This window comes from Aythya fuligula, chromosome 16 (assembly GCF_009819795.1).
Source record: "Aythya fuligula isolate bAytFul2 chromosome 16, bAytFul2.pri, whole genome shotgun sequence".
NCBI lineage: Eukaryota > Metazoa > Chordata > Aves > Anseriformes > Anatidae > Aythya > Aythya fuligula.
In genome coordinates this window covers 1,306,366-1,322,323 of record NC_045574.1, presented here as the reverse complement: position 1 = coordinate 1,322,323, position 15,958 = coordinate 1,306,366, and the positions used below count along the sequence as shown (strand labels likewise).

General features: G+C 37.1%; 1 protein-coding gene across 5 annotated transcripts in view; it reads left to right on the top strand.

The window, feature by feature from the left end:
* NCOA3 (nuclear receptor coactivator 3) overlaps positions 1-15,958 on the top strand; it is an 83,536-nt gene that overhangs the window by 32,249 nt on the left and 35,329 nt on the right. The window contains exon 1 of one of the 5 annotated variants that reach the window (XM_032198424.1): positions 1,020-1,179. The exons of the other annotated variants lie outside the window; for them this stretch is intronic. The gene's annotated coding sequence lies outside the window, so the exon portion shown is untranslated. Of the gene's footprint in view, positions 1-1,019; positions 1,180-15,958 lie in introns of those variants that run through there. 5 annotated transcript variants of the gene reach the window in all.

Here is a 15,958-nt window from a genome sequence, read left to right as displayed (position 1 = left end):
ACTTGCTGCAGATCTCCAGTGATGAGTGAACTCTTGGTCTTCTACAACAAAAATGGGTTGAGTTTCTGGAATGAAACCCCCTCTTGGAAGAGCTGTGTTGGGTGTGGTGATGTAACCTGTTCTGAGATGTACAGTGATCAGGTCTAGAGGTCTTCAGAACATTTTGAATGGACTTTCAAGTCCTGTTTTGCTCTAGCCTTGGAGCAGGTTTCTAGTAGCAATTTTTTGAAACACAATAAATAAATTCAGTGTATTCATTTTCATCTCTGAAAAAAAAAAATAAGATGTGGACATACTGATTCCTTTAAGCTGAAGTGTACATATCCACTGTCTCATTTCTTTGGCACAGAGTTTAGGAGTCAGGGTCTACCTCAGTGTCTATGATATATATACATTCTTTCTTTTAATATACAAAACAGTGTAGACATCAGTGTTTTTCAGATAGAATAAAGTGGTGTGATCATGGTGAAGCAGACATCCCTCTGTGAGTTGTGTGTGGCCTTTCACACTTTCTTGAAAAATGCAGTAAGTATAGGAATTGGTTGCTGTAGCTGAAAGGACTTTTTGCTTTTATAATTTTCTTAGGTTGCCTTATCTATACAGCTCTCCCCCTTGCATGTCTGTGGGTTGATACGCCCTTACAGTCAGTTTGTTCCTAGCTTCTGTTATAGTTTGAAGTAGTCTCAGTTTCTCAGACTACAAGGACAGTAAATAGCTTCGCTTACTGATTTCTACTGAAGGAGCAGACCAGAATACTTTTTCTGTAGTTTTTTTAGAAGAGTGTGCTTTATTTCCAGCACAGTTTGAAGCTGTTTTTAGGTTGGTTGTTTGGATAGGGTCTTGGGGGTGGGGGTTGGACAAGACAGGATTGTTCAAAGAAATTCCACATGCTAATGAAGAACCCTTTCTGCCATTCACATTCTGCTTTTCTTTGTGTGTTCTGGAAAGCTTTTCTTATCTATCTCGAGTCATTGCTAGCTCTGATTTCTCTAAACTTTCATTCTGATGTTTATTAAGCAAACAATGCATGTCCTTCAGGAAGATAATCAGTATAATCTAACTGGTTATTTCTCAGCTTACATGGAATTTCAGTAATAGACAACATCCATGAACAGATGCAGGAAGGAAGATAGAAGGCTGGCTGAAGTGCTCCGTAACTGTTGAATTCAATCATTTGTGGTACGTAGTCTGCTGAAGTCTCTATCTGGAAGGCTAAGACAACAAAAGAGATCAACTTTACAGTTTGTGGTATTAAAATTTCTTCATGATGGATCACTTCACAATGTCTGTTGTTCACTCTTTCCAATCAGAAGTAGAAATGCACATTTTTATTTTTAAGATCAGTAAACTAAAAACACAACACAGTAATATTTTAAATAATAGTAAGGCCGGAGTCCTTATAGCCATCAGTTTTCAATCTCAAGGTATAAATAGGGAGTGTCCTGCTAAGTTAAGGATTGGACAATTGTAAATAGATTCAGAGCAAAAAGGGTTTGCCAGCAAAAGTGGTATGTCTTTTGTCTTGCTGGCTCCACATGCTATTGTAGTTGTTTGGTATCGATGCTGTGAAAACAGAGGACAAGTATTTTTCTTTTTGGGTGTTACTACTTAAACATATTTCTGTGACCACTGGTGGAACAGACAACTGTCAATGTTCCTTCATAGTTAAGTTCAAGGCTGTGATGTGATAGAGAATAGGAAAATGAGCAATTCCTACCTATTTTTTTTCCCCAGGTTTAACTTTATCTGTCCTAGGGAGGAAAAAGGGCCATGTGTTCTGAACATGGAAAATTACAAAATCAAGTTTGTTTTATTTACAGGAAGAATTTGTTATGTCTTACAGTAGGAGAAATAATTGTGCTTTTTATTCAATGCCTTTTTAATGTAATTATAAATGGACAGGGCAGAATTGAATTATCCTGGCTATGCAAATGAAGGAGGAAGGGCAATTGTGAATTCGGTGATGGTCACTGTATCCGCTTGAATTGATCTCTATCTGTAGTTCATAGAAAAAATACCCCTTTAGATAAAGGCATTTCTCATAATATTAATTTTGGGAATTTTTAATTAATATTTTAAAATCATATGTAGCAAATTATTAATAACTCTTCTCTTTTTTTTTCTTTTCTAGATTCTTATATAAAATTCTCATTAGGTGATTTTTTATTTCAAAAGCTGTCATTCCTGTTCTCCTCCCCACAGCACTGTTAAAGCAGGGTAGACAGTTCTTTCCATTTGCTTTGAATTTCTTTTTATTTTTCACATTACTTCCCCGCCACCCATGTAATGTCATCCTCCTGGGTCCCATGTCAACATCACTTTTCTTCCGTTGTGACAGTATTAGAACTGGGGACTTCAGTCAGTAAGGAATCTGTTTTGAAATATTCTAAATTTGAAAATGAAGAAAATTAAGATCAATGTGAAGCTTTCTTAAGGCTTTTGTAAGAGACAGAAGAAAACATTTGGAGAGAGAATAAATGTTTGAGTTTTGCAGAAGCTGAATAACAGTGTGGCATAAGAACAAATTGGAGCCTTGTGTGTTTTATGGGGAGGACAATGGGGACGTGGGGACAGCCTAAAATGAAAAGCCAATGCATTTAAAATTGATAAAGAAAAAAGAATTTTACTTACACAGTTAGCAGGCATGTGATATCAGACAAGTTATTTGTATACTAAAAAGCATTTATTTTTTTTTTTAAGTAGGAGAGTATCTATAGTTAGTAGAATTCATACTTAAAGAATATTCTGTGATATTTATTAGTTTCCTACTAGTTTCTGAAAACAAACCCACCCTTTGGTAGATTTGTCTGCCTACCCTTTTCTACTCCTGCATAGGGCAAGCCTGGGATATGGTGTGGCGTGATGAATCCTACGTTCCTTTGTTAAAATGGGTATTGGTAATGAACACTCCAGAGCCAAAAATGCTATCTTGTTATGAAGGAAATCACACTACTCTTTTCTTTTCCTGTTATTATATGATTATATAATATAAATGTTAATAGAAATGTATTCTGAAGTGACGTTATTATGTCCCTTTAGATGTTCAGAATACATTTCTGATATTTCTGAAAGTGGAGCATTCTAAGTTGTGATTCTCTTCATTCCTTGCTTTTATGGTCTGTCAGACCAACATTAATACTGTTTAATGGCACTGATTTAAGTAACTTGCCATTAATGCTAGCCTCATAGTGTTCTTCAGTTTAAGTTTTCATAAAGTTTCAGGTTAACCTCTGAGAAACTTGGAAGGCTGCTAGTCATCTATTGGCTCAGAATTTAGGAAAAATTTACCTTGCTTGGCCGTGAAATCAAAATTAGTCTTTGCTTTTAGACACTTAATTCTGTGTCTTTGAAGTGCAGTCATAACAACAAAAAAAATCACCCTTTTTCCAGGTGTTTTTAAAGACTTTTTCTGTCTTATCAACTAGCAGAACTAAGACAATTTTTGTTGGTAGTGTCCTGGGCTCTCTGATGAGAAGCGGAAGAAGTTCTGCCCTGCTTGTACTTTCTGGCAGTTACTTGTCAGTCCTGAACCACTGCAGTTTGCAGAATGGTGTTTGAAGATACCAACTGCATTTTGCTTAAAATGCTTTGCCATGATGTGTGACATTTTAGTGGCTAATAATGAGCAATTTGTCAGCAAGTAGCTGGCCATGCAGTAATGGCAGGACAGTAAGTGGTAATGTCCTCACTTGGCCAAAGACAAGAATAAATCCCTGCTCATCATTCAGAGGTCTGCAAAGATCCTAGAATTGTAAAGAACATGTAGAGATAGGAAAGACGTGGAATTTCTAAAGAAGTAAAAATAACTACTTGTTTATTCCAAAATTGCAGGGCTTCTGGCTTTTTCATAATCCAAGGCTGTTACCATTCACAGAGAGTGAATTTAATTCTTTCATGGTGTATGGGTGAAATTTACCTCTCATCCAAACAAAACTTCAAGTCAGTTTTAAGAGCACTTAAACTGGGCCTGCAGATTTCACTTTAGAATGAAATAATCTAGCGATTTTCCTAAAAGTTGTGAAGACAAAAGGAAAATTAGAAAATATAATTTAAAGACTGAGTATAGTTTTATAATGGGCTTTTAGAATTTCTCAGTGAACTATTGTGTCTCTTCTGTAATGCTTTCAAACTTTGGAATTACTCAGTTATGAGTAACCTGAATGAGCTGTTTTCTGCTTCATGGGATATTTTTCCTGGTCAGTAGTACATACACTGTAGTACTTATTTAATTTGATACTTTGGTCATCCTTACTGCCTCTTCTGTCCTGTTGTGTATGCTTATTGCACTAATATAGGATATATTTACTAATGTGTCTGTGAAGGAAGCTATTGGAGCCATTGTTATGAGAATTATAGTTAACCAGTATGTAATGTTAGATTCTTATTTTGAAACAGAACATACATGTACAAAAGTTGCTTGTCAGAGCTGTACACCTTGGTATTAATGGCTCACTTATTCCAGGTTACAGCCTTTTCATAAGATTTTCTACCTTGTTTGTTCAGTTCAAATTTCACGTTACCAATGTTGGTTTCAGAGCAGGTACAATGAATACTGTAAACTAAATGTGCAAGGGGACTTTTTCATACTTTCACTGTTTCTTATGCTGTAAGATCTGAAGAGTTATTTTTAATTTTGCTGAAATGTGATAGTTTGCTCTGATAAGTGTAATCACCTTCTCAGCTAAGGGATGTTTTGATGTTTACACTGCTACAGATACTGCAATATTTGTAGTAAGTGCAGCGGTTAGGTTACCACTGTTTTCAGCAGTTATTGTTCTGTTTTTCAGCACTGGTGTTCAATGTGGTTGATGAAAGGTCATCTAGATTATTTACTATAACTATAGTAAGTGCTGGACAGTTTTCTGTGTCTTTTTAAAAGAAAAAATGTGAACATTGAAGGACATAATTATATTAAGTTATTATTGACATTCTTTTAAAACATCAAGTAGAATGATCATTTTAAGCAGAAATCAATCCATTCCAGGCACTAGGCTTAACATAGATCCTGGTACCAGAAAACGCTTAAAGGTTGCATTTGGAGCAAACAGATATCTGTTTTTCTTGGCTGTGTGTAGAAACACACCTATGTTTCTAAATAGCCTGGCAAATAATCAATTGTCAATAAAATTTAGGTCTTCTGAGCCTTTCTACTCATTTTGACATATTTACGGTATCTTTCTAGTTGAGCTTAATAAAAATATACCTTTAAAAGTTTTTTTTTTTCTTCCTGTTGAAGATAAAATTCTGAAAAAATACTACGTTTGGCCTTAGTAATCCTACTGAAGCTGGGGATAGAATTCTCACTGAATTATCAGAAACAGCCCTAGACCAGTGCTAAAAGCTTCTGAAAATCTCAGTGGAAATATACTAAATTAGAATAGATCAAAATACTTATTACAACAGAGAGGGAAGGGCATTGATATCACATGAGTATTTCATCTTTCAACATGCTGAGCTTTTAACCTGCTCAGGAAAACTAGCTAACACTTTTCACAAAAAATCACAGAAGACTGTCAGAGTGCTTCAGACTTGGCTGCAACAGAAGAAACATGCTTGTTAATGTGGTAATCACAGTGAAATCTTTAAAGTCCATTTCCCCATTTGGCTTGACAATGGTAGTGTAGAAGTCATTTTTCGTATGCACAAAATTATCAATTATATCTGGTTTCAAATAGGGGAACTGGAGAAGGAACAGCTTTTAAGAGGACTGCACTGTAGATAGGGATGGGATGCTTGGCCTAGTTTTATCACATCAAAAAGTAATATTTCTTAATGGACAGTTGAGACAATCTGATCCCCAACTCACCCTTTACAGTGCAGCTCGTGTTCAGCTCTGCTCAGTTTGTTGTACCTGGGTTATTTCTATAGGATACTTTTAGCATTTTATAATGAGTGATTTACTACAGCAGGAAATGTTCAGGTTCATGCTGTTGAATGAGTCTCTGATTGCAAGACATTTTATTCATGTCAACAACAACAATAAAAGGGGGTTTTGTTTCTTTTTCAGCTTATTTTGCTTTTGACTTTTCTGAACACAATACTTAACATCATCCCTTCAGCTAGTAATGATTTTCTCTGTCCCTGTACATCAGTCTCATCAATATGGAAGAGAAGGTGTTTGCATTTTTATGTAAATTGTAAAATTGGACAGTAAAAAATACAGAATTGGAAGTGGAAATATGAACGACTGTTTTTTTCCTTTTCAAGTTCTTTTGGACTAGGTTTGTTGAATGTGTCCACTTTGGTAGAATGTGTATAGTAGAGTGTAGCAGAGATTTTGGAAATACTACCATTAATTTCAGCATAATGATGTTATCTGTGTAACAATACCCTGCTTTGGAGGTTAAAATTTGAAAACACTGAACTTTTGACCTTGGCTAAATGTTGCCATGTATAATGCATTATATCCAGCTAGTGAAGTAAAAATTGCATTTTTCTGGGCTCTAGTTTGTGGAAAGTGTAGTGTATATTGGGCTGTATTTCCTGACAGCTGACATTTATCAAGGGTAACATGAGCTTTACTCATTCTCACGTTTTTAAGCAGGTTTCAAAGCTTTACATGTATACACATGTTCAGCATATGTCTTGCAGCTTTGAACGTTTTGTTCTAAAGATGTTAAATCTCATTAAAATGAGAATCCAGACTATAATAAACCCATAATGACTTTTTTGTATATCAAATTTAGGCACAGTGTTAACATCTTGTAAACTGGCACTGTAATGTAAACAGTAAGAGTAACATTAAATGTGTAAAGTGTAAAAATGCTCTTTCCTTATTGGCTGTATTAGTAAACTTCAGTAAAGAATTTGTGTTTTTAATACACTGGATTATTTTGAATGAACGCATTTTGTAGAAATCATGCAGTCAAATACAATAAAAAAAGCCATTTCTTATTAAAATAAAAAGCTTCTCTTGGAGAACTTTAGAAAGAAAAAAGCATTATCTTTTCAGTGATGAACAAAGTTCTTGGTAGCCATTTGGATATCTTTTTAAACAGTTTGTGTACCTTAGCCAAATGAAAAACTTGTTCTACTTGCTTCAGATGTTGTAAAGAATGACGTGATTGTCTTGAAATGTTCAAAACTGTGTATGTAATTATTCTTGCTTAATAATCCTCTTAAAGAGAGAATTGTCTGGAAAAAAATAATTATTTTCTTATTTAATAAGTTTTCTGCTAGTCTAAACAGTTTGCTGGGCTATTTTTATACTCCTGTTACTTCAGTAACTCAGCGTAGTGGTAAAAAGATTGCATTGGTCTGGTGCCAGGGAACTCCAAACTGTGGGTGACTCCTCAAGATGAAGTGGCTGAGTATGGTAAAGAAGAAAACTACTCCTAATTTTATATTGCTACTTCTCTCTTTATAAATTTTCTTTATGGTCATATGATGGTCTCTGGTAACATTTTAATGTTACTCTTCTGTTACTGTAAAAGTAGAATTGAACACTATAGCCTTTTCATTTGTTTGTGTTCATAAACTACTAAAAATTCGTAATAAAGAGGTGAAATCTGAGGACAGTCATACCACTAATCTTGATTTTTTTTTCCGGTATTGTTAATGACTTATTAAAATCTGTCCTAGCTTTCAACCATATGAAATCTCTTCAAAATAGATGAGGTGTGCATTTTGCTGTGTCTTTCCATCCATAGAGATCACCTTGGTTTCTTTGGCTTCTTAGTTCTTCCATATGAGATCGCAGGAAACCTCTTGGCTGATGCACCAATCTACCTGCTGCCAGTGGGCAGCAAAATGTCTGACAGAATCTCATCTGCCAGAATCTCTTTGGCTTGCAATATCAAGGTAGTTGTCAATGAAGTATTTCTCTGATACATCTTCAAATCTGTTTATTAGGAAGGCTGAGGATTTCATATTATAAATCCAGTATTACTCAGATCTGTCACCCTTACATATGTTCATAATCAGTGCAAGTTTTAACACAGACTTCAGGCTTCTTTCAGCCTTTGGGAGTCTAGGATTTTGTTTGCCCCAAAACATGCACTTTTTTGAGTCAGAAGGGAAATCCTAATCTGAGCGGGATATTTCTGCCCGCAGTTCTCTGCTATCCTGTGTCTTAACAGAACAGGAGAGAGCTGCGCAAGTTGACATATGAAGAAATATTTCATATGTTTTGTCATAGTTGCAGGTCTGAAGCCAGTTTGGAACTTCAGACTTTGCTGGACCACTTTGATAAAAATTGGAGATCTAAGATGGGATTTCTTTGCTCCAGTTTGGCAGCAGCAGGATTCTAAGCAGTAGTTGATCTTGAACAGTCCTAAGAGGCTGAGCAGATTTACTGTGTTTTCTCTGTTGTTTTGGATCAACCTCAGTCAAATCTGCGGTCATAATTGTAGAATAACTCCTCCCCATAGAATTGCTGAGCTTCAAATAGGGAGTACTTTGTTCTAATCATTTCAAGATACTACTAATTCATAACCAGGCATGATAAAAATCATACAGACAACAAACAAGACAAAGTAAGATGACATTAAAAAATACATCTCTTTATTGAGCTTGCTGGTCTTTAAATAATCCATAGATTTTGACTACTGTTCTTAAAAGCTTTGCAAATTCATTTAAAGAAATGAGTGCATTGATTTATGACATTTTAAAATTTTGAAACAAACATAGTGCAGAAAAGCAGACTTTGTTTTAGGGGCTTACAGACCCATGGGGACCTTAAGCTGATGTCTAGTAAAATTTGGTCTTGCAGACAAAATAAGCTGTATGAATAGCAGAAAATATCTTCTTAAAAACATAAATAAAAAGTTAGAGTAGTTTTCCCAGTGTGATTGTTTTTAACTACCTGCGAATGTCTGTGTATTACAAGAAAGTCAGAAAATCCATTTTTTTTCTGTAGCAATAATTCCTCATAATTTGTCTGCTGTTTGTGGAGTACTGGTAGGATGATGGGCAAATGGATCCCTTAGGAATGTTAATTTTCCTGTATCAGACAACATTTATATACTTATATCCTGTAAAGACTTTCTTCTGTTCATTCCCCCATGTGCACATGTCCAAGAAGCCAGTATTTTGTACAGAGATACCTCTTTTGTAGAGGAAGATACTGCAGCAGGCTCTTCTCTACATGATTTTTCTTGAGATATTTTGTGTTACCGTGCTAGAAACCCGTGTGATCAATGATGTACTGTGATCTTGGTGGTGATGATTTTAATTTGTTTTTGAGGGTAACAAGATATTTTGTGCAGAGACTTGAAGCTTGGCTGTCCTTTCCTGCCTGCCCTCGGCTGTGGTAGTTACAGTCTTATTTCCCCGTTGTAACACAACAGTTGACCAAGTGGGACTGGGGTGGGATGGGGAAAGAATGAGGAAGATACTGTAACTGCCTTGATACAGAGACTTGTGTGGTATTGGCCTTTTAAAAAAGCTACGAGAAGAAAGCATTAGTGGGTAGAATAATTGGTGGTGCTTCTGTCCAGAGGAGCTGGATAGTTTGATTTGCTCTATATCCAGGACTGGTATTTTTGTGAAATGTTGCTGCTACAATAGCAGAGTTTGTTTACACACGTGTGTGTGTGTGTGTGTGTGCGCTGTGGTCAACAACAGAGTTAAGTGCTTTCATAAAGATCTTAAAAGTGAGAATCTTTCTGAGTTAGATTTTGGATTACTTTCTTAATTTTATACAAACTGAAATGGATGGTAAGGTACATGTTGGAGGGGAGCATATTTCTGCCTATAAATTTATGTTGCTTTGTTTTTAATTTTCCTTATGAAATAGCTGTAGGCATCATTATGCAAAATTATGGATGCTAGGAATGACATAGCACATATATAAATCCTTTGTTTGAAAAAGCATTTTGTAATAACAAGAATGGACAAGCTTTATAACAAGCTTCATTTTTATCAGTGCTGGTCACTGGTAACGAACAGTGAATTATAATAGGGAGCATTGTGAAATTGGCATGCTGTAATGCAGTTTTGTGCTGGAATATTGCTATAGGGATTGTGTGCAAAACTCATTTTGCAACAGAGTTAAAGTCTTAAAAGTATCCTGCAGTATAGGTACTGTATTTGCAGTATATTCTCTTGTGGCTTACTTGATTAATCTTCTATAATTTTTCCAGTTTCAAATATTGCACAGATGCACATTCATTCACTTGCAGTCCGCACAGGACTGGAAAGAGGTTACTAGCACACAGCTGATTTGTGAATACCTTGACAAGATTGAACGTCCTTCCCTGGTTAAGGAATTTGTATAACTATTGTACCAATGTTTGCGTTTACCTACCTGGTAAAAGGTTTCAGTGTTACCATACCTCTAGTTTTATGCTTTTGTCATTATAGTGGCTATGGCTTTCTAGTTCAACATGTGCTCCAAGCAATTTATGTAATGTTAGGATGTTTAAGTCCAATTACTTTGGAGGTAGGTCTAACGTGGGTATGATGTTTTATCCGTATAATAATGCTAGTTAGTTTCCCATGTAAACCAGCCTGTAGTTTTTGTTTTACAGATCCCTTCTATGCGTAGTTTCTCAGGGTGCACTGATGTTCAAACCCTTCTCTTAATTCATTTCTCCAAAATACATTTATTCTATGTTCACTTGCTTGTTTTTGTTTGTCTATGATCTAAATAATAGCTTTTTTTTTTTTTTTTACTAAGAGCAATTTAGACAAAGAGAAGTAACAGCTAATGTAGTTATTAATATTGTTCATATTAAAATACTTAGTTAACATAGCAAAGAAAACAATTATTTTTTCTTCACATTTTTATGTCTGCTGCAGGCTGCCACAATGACATTTTTTTTCCAATCTCACTCTATTTGGCATTTCTCTTCAAACCCTGTCTGTGCCAGTGACTCAACAGGCAAAGCACCTCTTCACTTTTTGTTTTAAAAGTAAAATAGTTTCCATTCCCATAACATTGTAAAAGCAAATTTGAAAATATCAACAGTTTACACAGAAATTTGATAGAAGGAAATGGAAAAGCAAAGAGCTTAAATCTAGAAACCACCTATTTTTATTTTTATTTTTATTTTTATTTTTATTTTTATTTTTATTTTTATTTTTATTTTTATTTTTATTTTTATTTTTATTTTTATTTCTATTTTTATTTTTATTTTTATTTTTATTTTGAGAATTGGGGAGAGAAATGTGAGTTTTTATTACCTGTAATTGTAAAGGTGGGCCAAAAAAAAGAACAAAGCAAACAACAAAACCCCAGAACCAACAAACACATCAAAAACAGGACTTGGAGAATTCAAGGTTTCACTGACCTGTTTTCCTCCTCCCTCATTGACCTCTGGCCGATAAATGCTTGAAGCTTTGACTTGTAGAAAATGTTAGATGTTTGGTATGATAGCACTATGTTTATCCTAGCAGTTTTTCTTTGGCTTAATCTTTTACAAGGGAGGCTTCCTGGTAAACCTCTATCAACAAACCTCTTCGTAAAATTATATTTCTCACTGGCAAAGGAGTCTCTCTGCAAGTTCCCTTAGTAAAATAGGCTATATGGGTAAATACATCTCTGCCACTGCACTAAAGCAATTCAAATATAAAAAGAAATCTTTTTCAAGTTGTACCAAATGCACGATGACAAGAAATGTTAGATCAGTTTGAGGATCATGTGACTCACACAGTGATTCTGTGTGATTTTCATTTTTTTTTTTTTTCAGGGCAATTTTTTCCCTCTTAAGACCAGGTTTCCTTTTCAGAGGTCATGCCAGGGTGGCAGACCTTGTTTACACTCAGTGATTTTATTCTTTAGGTTGGCCTCTACCATCTTCCTAGGGATGGAAGTCAGTCAAGGGATGAATGTCACTGGTCCAGAGCTCCTCGGTGTCCGTGCAGCCTCCTTTTTGTCAGCAGCAGTTAAACTGGTCACCTGCCAGTCCTCCGATTCAGCAGCAGTTTGTACTGACAGACTGTGCAGCTTAGCTGGCAGTTCTGGGCATTCATGTTTGAGCCCCTTGCAGATGACGGGTATCCTGGTGACTGAGCAACACCCGGTGTGTCTGTTTGCTTTAATACTTCCTCCATGAGTTCTTAACATTTTCTACATCTTGCTCCTCCAGCCAATTTGCTGCAAAGAACATGCTGGCTGTGGGAATCACCCGAGCATCTTCAGTGGGACAGACCAGCAGCACAAATTGATTTGTGGGGCTGTGGCTTTATTTCCCCCGAGTGTCCACTTTCTGCCTGTGCCGTGAGGAGGTTTGCTGGCTGCCTGGCTGGCTTCCTGCTTCTCATGTGTTTAAACATCTTTTTACTATCAGAGTTCGGTGCAAGGCACACTTCGTGTTCTTTTTTTAGCCCTGTATTTCCTGTTTACATTTGATTTACCGGGTTTTCTAGGCGTTCCAGTTCTTCCTAGGTGGACAAGCTTTGAAATGCTGACCTTTTCCCCGTGGAAGGCCCCTTAGCTTTCTTGTGGAGCCATTCAGGGAGGGGGGTTTGATGTTTTTGTTCTCTGCTGCAAAAGCTGTAGGTGCAGCAGCTATTATTCAGAAATCGTTTGAGAGGCAGCATCATTTTTGTCTCTCCCTGTCTGGCTGTTGTCATCACACTACAGTCATACAGTGACAGTGTAATCACTTTCCATCTCGAGGGCTGGGGGTGTGTGGAGATGTCCTCACATATCGCTGGAGATGTGTAAATTAATATTCCACACTGCTGCTGAGCTGCAGGGTGGTTTTTAAACACAACTGATCTTAGAGGAAAATAATACCATCTTTGAGATGTGTGTGCAAGCATTAACTGATTAATGTGCTGACTTCCTTTTCCTTTTATTTTCACCACTTACAGCTATTTAAAATATTTGGGTTTAATAGTTTGAACTGGAGCTACAACTGGTGTTATGTAATGAAGAAATAAATAGAATACAGTAATGTGCTAGAAAATTTAGAGTATGTGTTTCCCATAGCCTATATGCCTTTGTATAGTGTGGAAAAATGTTTTGCCAAAATTATTTGTAGTGTTGAAAATTAAATCTTGATTCAGTTCATGTAGTGTAACTCATGATTTAAACCTGTAAGTTTTAAATAACTGGGGACTTGCAGTGATCATAATATTGAGTATTTTTACTGTGCCAATTAGTGTTCCCAGTGAAAAAGTCATCTTAAAAATGAAGCTTACGATTGAAAGGCCTTTTTGTACTTCTAGCAGCTGTATTCAGAGCTGATAATTCAATTCTAAGTAGTACTCCTGTTGGTCTTACAAAGATCCCACAGAAAACTATTTCAAATTTGGAATTAAATTTACAAAGTCTACTTTTTAATCTACAAAGTCTAATTTACAAAGTCTACTTTTTAATCTGTGAACAGCTGGTGAGTTCTAGTAAGAATTTGATCTTTTTGGTTTTCTTTTGTCTTTACCTTGGTATTTCTCTGTGGCTCCAATCCAGTGTTTTTGGCCAGGCGATATTTTTTGTCTGAGGTCCTTAGAAGTGCTAGGCTTTATTTGTTCTGTAGATTCAGCCCTTTGTTTAGTAGCTTTTATAAAATGTGTCCATTGTACCTAGCTGGTTACTTTTCTTTAGTAAAGATGTGTTTTCTTTTCCCGTTTCTCTCTGTTTGAGTCTGCTTCATAACTTAAGATTTATAATAATAATAATAATAAATTCAGTTCAAAAAAAAAAAAGAACAAGAAGTTAGACTAATTTATTTTTGGCACGCAATGCTTCCTAACAGCATTTTCGAGAATTATTCACATCTTCACATTCCAAACAAACCCAGCCTGCTCGCCTGCCTCCCCCGCATCCTCCATGTAGGCCTTATAAGCAGGCCATTGTCTCTGTCCCACTGCGGTGGCACACATGTGGATGCTCTTCTCAATTCTTTTCTCCCTTGCAGCTCTAATGACCGCTACTCTTTTGATTCCTTTTCTCAGGCAAATTGACATAGGCTGTACAAAAAGAAATTCAGGTCACAAATAGCTTCATTCTGCTTGAGTGAGGGGAAGATTCAGCTGAATGTGTGCCTATATATACTGTAAATTTCTGGCAAAATCTGGCAAAATCTGTGTCATCCCACAAATATCTCATCATCTTAGATCATCGGCTCAACACTATCACCAAAGGAATGTGCAGTTTTAGTATGAAATGTATGTGCAGCTGAAAGAGTTTTAAAGCTATATTTATGATTCTCTTCTGGAGATTGAAATCAGGTGTTGTGTTCTTCTGTACTGTTAATGCAACTAGGATTATTAGGAATGACTAATTTTAAATAAATGAATTTATTTTATGTAGTTTCATTTCAAAATGGTTTGTTCTATTTTGACAGAAGCCCATTGACCACCCTCAATATCTGATTCCCTGTCTGTCAGAACAGTGAATTTAGGGTTATAGCTCTAAGCATGGGAGTAGCTTTCCTCCAAGTACCTGGAACACTAAGAGTGCCTCTTGGCTCATTACACTGAGGTGTAGTGGTAGGTAATTTATACTTGCTTGTGGACCATATTAGTCACACGTGTGTTCAGATGGCTGAGTTGAGCAGGCAGTAGCAATGCTCTTTTATTCATTCAGAATTACTTTTCTCTAAGCAAACAAATTCCCTTTTTGCATGCTCCTTATATATGCCGCTCATGTGTAGAAAATGCAAGCACTTACAAAAACAGGAAACTATTTTGTGTTTTGCATTACATCTCCGTACTGTCTTGTAGCAACATCCTTTTATGGCTGGCTACTTGATTTTCCAGTTAAAATTAACAGTGCATTTAAAGCATACTTCAGTCACGCACTTCATTGCTTCTGTAGGCTAAGTTGTGTGTGCGGTCTAGTCCTCCTTTTTCACAGAATCACAGAATTTCTAGGTTGGAAGAGACCTCAAGATCATCAAGTCCAACCTCTACCTAACGCTAACAATCCCCACTAAACCATATCCCTAAGCTCTACATCTAAACGTCTTTTGAAGACTTCCAGGGATGGTGACTCCACCACTTCCCTGGGCAGCCTGTTCCAATGTCTAACAACCCTTTCAGTAAAGAAGTTCTTCCTAACATCTAACCTAAAACTCCCCTGGCGCAACTTAAGCCCATTCCCCCTCGTCCTGTCACCAGGCACGTGGGAGAACAGACCAACCCCCACCTCGCTACAGCCTCCCTTGAGGTACCCATAGAGAGCGATAAGGTCGCCCCTGAGCCTCCTCTTCTCCAGGCTGAACAAGCCCAGCTCCCTCAGCCGCTCCTCGTAGGACTTGTTCTCCAGGCCCCTCACCAGCTTCGTCGCCCTTCTCTGCACCCGCTCAAGCACCTCCATGTCCTTCTTGTAGCGAGGGGCCCAAAACTGAACACAGTACTCGAGGTGCGGCCTCACCAGAGCTGAGTACAGGGGGACGATCACCTCCCTAGCCCTGCTGGTCACACTGTTCCTGATACAAGCCAGGATGCTGTTGGCCTTCTTGGCCACCTGAGCACACTGCTGGCTCATATTCAGCCGACTATCCACCATCACTCCCAGGTCCTTCTCTGCCTGGCAGCTCTCCAACCATTCCTCTCCCAGCCTGTAGCTCTGCTTGGGGTTATTGTGCCCCAGGTGCAGGACCTGGCACTTGGCCTTTCAGTTAAGAGCACCCAAAAGGGAAAAATTTCACGGATACATCACGATCTCTAGTTGTTTTACAGGATGCCGTGATTAGTCTAAGCATGTTAGCGAAGTTCTTTAAGCCGTTTCTTGTTATTGTGTTTTTTTTTTTTTCTTTTCTTTTTTTTTTTTTTTTTCTGTTGTTGTGTTGTAACAGCAGAATGCTATGCCTTCAAATGTTTGTGCCCTTGAAAGTGCTGTGTATTTCAGCTGTCTGCAAATTCGTGATAGCAGCCTGTGCAATTTATGACATGCTTTTCTTAAGGGGATAATCAGTGCTTCTGTCCAGTGCTAGAGGCTTGGTAGTGTGGGGTGCCGTGCTTTGTACAACAGCCTTTGAACGTTTAGCAAGAGGGAAAGAAATTCCTGTGAGCATGTTTTGGGTGGCATGTTATGTCAGCTCATCTGCTGCAGACCCAGAGCACC